At 44.8% G+C, this 5,745-nt stretch overlaps 1 long non-coding RNA gene across 1 annotated transcript in view; it reads right to left on the bottom strand.

The window, feature by feature from the left end:
• LOC108523668 (uncharacterized) overlaps window positions 1–5,433 on the bottom strand; it is a 10,334-nt gene extending 4,901 nt beyond the window's left edge. Inside the window, exons 1-2 of the long non-coding RNA XR_001883860.1 lie at window positions 5,058–5,433; window positions 4,575–4,654 (exon numbers count right to left, since the gene is read on the bottom strand). This is a non-coding gene — a long non-coding RNA (uncharacterized LOC108523668). The remainder of the gene's footprint in view (window positions 1–4,574; window positions 4,655–5,057) is intronic.
• Window positions 5,434–5,745: the final 312 nt, after the last annotated feature.

Genomic DNA, 5,745 nt, shown 5'->3' with positions numbered 1-5,745 from the left:
GTTGTACAACTAGAAGTCCTGGATAATGGAAATCCTTTTTTCTGAATTGGTTCCACTGATGCTTTGTCCCTGAAGTCAGGAAGTACCTTGCCAGTAAGGAACTGGCTTTTAAAATTCTTTTAATATTGGACAATGCCCCTGGCCACCCAGAACCCCATAAGTTCAACAATGAAGGTGTCATAGTGGTCTACTTGCCCCCAAACACAATGTTTCTAATTCAGCCTCTAGACCAGGGGGTTGTTAAGAACCTCTAAAGCTCATTACACGTGGTACTCTACAGAAAGGATTGTCAATGCTATGGAATAGAACTCTATCACAGAGAGCATCAAGAAAGTGTATAAAGATTATACCATTGAAGATGTTACTGTCATTATAGAAAAAGCCATGAAAATCATCAAGCCCAAAACAAAGTCTTGCTGGAGAAAAAACTGCGTCTAGATATTGTGCATGACTTCACAGGACTTAAGACAGAGCCAATCAAGGAAATCATGAAAGAGATTGTAAATATGGGGGAAAAAAGAGGGCAGGGGTGTCGGGGTGAAGGGTCTCAAGATATAGATCTTGAAGAAATTCAAGAGCTAACAGACACAACAGAGTAGTTAACAAAAGTCAATTTGATTGGGATGAGTCCTTCCAAAGCAGTGCAAGGTGATGAGGAAGAAAACTTAGGTGAAGCAGTGCCAGAAAACAAATTGACACTAGACAATCTGGCAGAAGGGCCAATTATTCAAGATTGCTTTTGACTTCTTCTATGAACCCTTCTAAACTGAAAAGTAATGCATTTAAACGAAAGCAAATGGTGGAAGAATTGGTACTGTAGAGAAACATTTTTAGAGAAATGAAAAGCAAAATGTTAGTCAGAAATTATAATGTATTTCTGCAAAGTTACACCAAGTGGGTCTACCCTCTTGCCTTCCCTTCCACCTCCTCCACCTCTTCCGCCTCTGCCACCCAAGATAGCAAGACCAAATCATCCTCTTCCTCCTTGGCCTACTCAACATTAAGACAAGGAGAATGAAGACCTTTATGATGAACCACTTCCATTTAATGAAGGGCAAATATATTTTCTCCTCCTCGTGATTTTCTTAGTAACATTCCTTTCTCTAGCTTACTTTATTATAAGAATATGGTATATAATACATATAACATACAAAGTATGTGTTAATCAACAATTTATGTTATTGGTAAGGCTCACAGTCAACAGTAGGCACTTAATAGTTAAGTTTTGGGGGAGTGAAAAGTTATATGCAAATTTTCGACTATGCAGAGGGGCGGGGGCGGTCAGAGTCCCTAACTCCCACATTGTTCAAGGATCAAATGTATATCCAATGGTATTATACAGGTTGAGCACTCCAAATCCAAAAATCACAAATATTTTGAGTGACAACAATGCTCAAAGGAAATGTTCATTGGAGCATTTCGAATTTTGGATTTTTGGATTTGGGATGCTGAACTGGTAAATACAATGCAAGCATTTCAGATAAGGGATACTCAACCTGTACATGTTAACTGTACACACAGAATCATGCTATAGTTTTGCAACTTGCTTTTAATATCTTAATTTCTGATGAAGTAGCTTGTTTCAGGTTATCTCAAGTAGAACTGGGTGCCAAAGAAGCTATCTGTAATTAAGAGCTCACTAGTCCAGAAATCATTTGCCAAGGCGCTCCAATCATTTGCCAAGACACTCTCACAGTAACACTCAACATTCTAGCCTTCTGGCCATCCAATGTGTGCTACAATGAACAGCAGTGTTCCTGGCCGGGCACAGTGGCTCACGCCTGTAATCCCAGCACTTTGGGAGGCCAAGGCAGGCGGATCACCTGAGGTCAGGAGTTCAAGACCAGCCTGGCCAACATGGTGAAACCCTATCTCTACAAAAGTACAAAAATTAGCCGGGCATGATAGTGGGTACCTGTAATCCCAGCTACTCAGGAGGCTGAGGCGGAAGAATCACTTGAACCTGGGAGGCAGAGGTTACGGTGAGCCAAGACTGTGCCATTGCACTCTAGCCTGGGCGAGAGAGTGAGACTCTGTCTCAAAAAAAAAAACAGGACCGTTCCACAGTCTACAGTATTCATGAAGTACCACTAGGCAAAGAATTGTGAGTTGGAGTGGGCAAAACTACGAGCAGAAGTGCAGAGACAGGTGCTTAGTCTTGGATATGGCATTAGTTATATAATCTTGACAGACCAGTGACCTGGATCCTTTAATGGACTAAACTACCATGGGACACGACTTGCCTGACTCTCCACAGAGGCTCATTCTGAACACATTTTGCTAAGTAAAAAGGGAAAAAAAAATCAAAACAATACAAATACCAGCTGTTACAGGATTTAGTGCAGGAAAAGAAAAAGAGGAAGAAGTTAAAAAAATTTAGAATATATAATATTTAGAATAAAACAGGTTAAATGAGCAAAGTAAAGTAGCTGAAAATTTCAAGGAGGGAGAGAGGAAGTACAATAAGGGCCTCAATAACTCCAACCCATCCTAGTTTTCCTTTTATCCCTGATGCTTGGTTCTGCCTCTAGTGGATGAGTTTTCAACTAATAAGACAGAAATGCTAACACAGGTTGCAGGTAAACACATTGCTCCTTCCATTCTAAATATCCCAGTACTGACGCTAAAATAATTACTCGGGAACTCCAATGGTAAATAAAACCTCTATGGCTATGTTTCTCAAGGCCCAAGAATCCTAGTTACTTGAGGCCATGGTCTCTGGATTTCAAGAATTGTCTAGGATAATTTCATAAGCATATTCTGGAGAATGTGAATGACAATCATTATAATCCAGTACTATTGTGTGATTTCAGTGCTCCCATCTGGATTTATAATTACTACATAATTTTATAACTAAGTCCTAATTTTATTGCATTAAGCAGGCAGATTTAATACATAAATGTTAGGTTTGCCATGTGAAGGTCAAACGACCAGCTGTACAAATAAAGGTTCTACAGTAATTTCGTAGAAAAAGTGGTAAATAACCATAAGGCAACATTAGCAGAGGCATTCCAAACTCTCATCAGTGCCATGTACATATTGTGAGGAGCATTGGTTTCACATCATTACTAGCATTATCTCATGTGATGGATCCATCTGTCTTGGCTTCCCAAAGTGCTGGGATTACAGGCATGAGCCACCACGTGCCCAGCTCACATACTGTTTTATAGTCAAACAATGGCTTCAGGCCAGGCGTGGTGGCCTGAAGTTGCCTTCCCTCTTGCCTTCCTGCTTGAGGCCAGGAGTTCAAGGCCAGCCCAGGCAATATAGTGAAAACCCATCTCTACAAAAATTTTAAAAATTAGCCAGGTGGGCCAGGGGCGGTAGCTCACACCTGTAATCCCAGCACTTTGGAAGGCTGAGGTGGGTGGATCACCTGAGGTCAGAAGTTCAAAACCAGCCTGGCCAACATGATGGGGTTTCACCCCATCTCTACTAAAAATACAAAAATTAGCCGGGTGTGGTTGCGCGCACCTGTAATCCCAGCTACTCGGGAGGCTGCAGCAGAAAAACTGCTTGAACCCAGGAGGCAGAGGCTGCAGTGAGCCAAGGTCGTGCCATTGCACTCCGGCCTGGGTGACAGAGCGAGACTCCATCTCAAAAAAAAAAAGAAAAGAAAAAAGAAAAAAGAAAATTGGCCAGGTGTGGTGGTGGATGCCTGTAGTCCCAGCTACTTGGGAGGCTGAGGTGGGAGGACTGCTTGAGCCTGGGAGGTGGAGGCTGCTGTGAGCCATGGTTGTGCCGATGCATTTCCCTCTTGGGCAACAGAACAAGACTCTGTCTCAAAAATAAATAAATGAGCTTCATAACTAGTATTATGTTGATATATATTTGGATAACATAATAATTTGGGTAAACAAAGGGTCTCATATTAGTCAAGTTTGAGAAAAACTTGCAAACCGTCTAATACTTTCAACTCCTGCTGGTTTTATGAAGAAAAATATTCACAGAATACTTACTATGTGTGCAAGGACTGTGCTAGCTACTGTAATTCATGAAGCTTGCAACTATAATTTTTTTTTTTTTTTTTTTTGAGACAGAGTCTCGCTCTGTCGCCCAGGCTGGAGTGCAGTGGCCGGATCTCAGCTCACTGCAAGCTCCGCCTCCCGGGTTTATGCCATTCTCCTGCCTCAGCCTCCCGAGTAGCTGGGACGACAGGCGCCCACCACCTCACCCGGCTAGTTTTTTGTATTTTTTAGTAGAGACGGGGTTTCACCGTGTTAGCCAGGATTGTTTCGGTCTCCTGACCTCGTGATCCGCCCGTCTCGGCCTCCCAAAGTGCTGGGATTACAGGCTTGAGCCACCGCGCCCGGCACAACTATAATATTAGATACTTTATAAACAGTTACACCAAATCAATGGGCGATCATTCACCAAGACTTCCTCTTCCTGACTTTAGTATGTTAACATTGTTTCTGACAGGTGTTTCTAAACAACTACTTGGCGGGCAGTAGTCACAGCTATTTTTCCTCCGACACAGTATTTGACTTCCTTCTGACACTGGGGCTTCAAGTTAGGGCTGGAGTGGACAGAGCAATTTCACAACACAGAAAACAGGATAGAGAGTCCATTACCTGAGTCTCTCAGTCGAGCAAGTTCCTGCCGACGTTTCTTTCGTTTCTCTTTCTTCAGGGCGGCCCTGTACTTTTTGTGGCTGGAAGATTAAGACATACATACACGACGATTAGCGGCTACACTGCAGCGCTGCCCGAGCTCCCCGCTCCTCTGTGCCCAATGAAAGGAAATAGTTCGGGTGCTGAGGAGAGAAATCTTGATTCCTGTATTTTAATTACAGAACAGGCATCTATCATCCCCTCATCCTCCCACTCCCAGACGGCAGTTCTTCTCCATCCGCCAACCTGATCCTCTCCTCGCTTGCCTGAGCCCACAGCCGCCCGTGAAAGTCCGGGGAGGGAACCAGGGCGCGCACTAGGAAGGAATCGAGCTGCCGCGGTGGCTCACTTAGCTTGGCCTAGCTTCCCTTTTCTTGCTGCCACCACATCCTCCATGCCCACGATCGGCCTGCTTGCCTGCTCATCTCCCCGTACGGAGCTTACCTTGGTTTCTCTGGAAACGTCATTTTCTCGGGCGCAGCCATCTTGCCGGCACCGCCCCGCCCCTCCAGGTCTGGCAGGAAAGGGCGGGCCTAAGAGCCGAGACAGGCACGCGCAGGCGCGGGTATCGAGCAGCCTCCACACGCGCGGAACCAGAAACGGAAAGCCGGAGGTACCCTTCGGTGGCTAGTCTTCCAAATACCTGCTCAAATAAATATCTCCTTCCCGCAAAAATCCTCTGGAGCTTTTACCCTGCCCTGGAAGTAATTGTCGCTTCAGCACTTGCCCAGTGCTTTATCACTGTCTCCCTCCTTGCCCTAGCAGGACGTGTTGTGGCCAGGAGGTTAAAGTCACAGTCTCCCGCTTTTCTCAGCATCCACTCATAAAGTCACGTCCCGCACAGAGCTGCTCTCCCGGCTTTATTTCCGACTTTTCCAGGTTACGCGTCCTTCCGCCGATCTACCTATCAGCGCTTCAGACAACGCTCCAGACTCTGCTCCCTGCCAGTCACACCTGTTCTAGTCCCTTAAGCAAACCTAACTCCCGGGGCTGCAAAGCTGTTACCTCTGCCCCTGAGGAGTTTACAATTGAGGGGCAGAGAAGAACCAATACATCATATGTTGCAGGCAAACATGAAGTTTACCTAACATAGTCCACCTAGGGATTCAGGGAGAGCTGTTTTTTTTTTCTT

The sequence above is a fragment of the Rhinopithecus bieti genome, unplaced genomic scaffold, assembly GCF_001698545.2.
Source record: "Rhinopithecus bieti isolate Rb0 unplaced genomic scaffold, ASM169854v2 scaffold_77062, whole genome shotgun sequence".
NCBI lineage: Eukaryota > Metazoa > Chordata > Mammalia > Primates > Cercopithecidae > Rhinopithecus > Rhinopithecus bieti.
The sequence above is the reverse complement of the archived record's forward strand: the minus strand, read 5'-3'. Positions and strand labels throughout refer to the sequence as shown.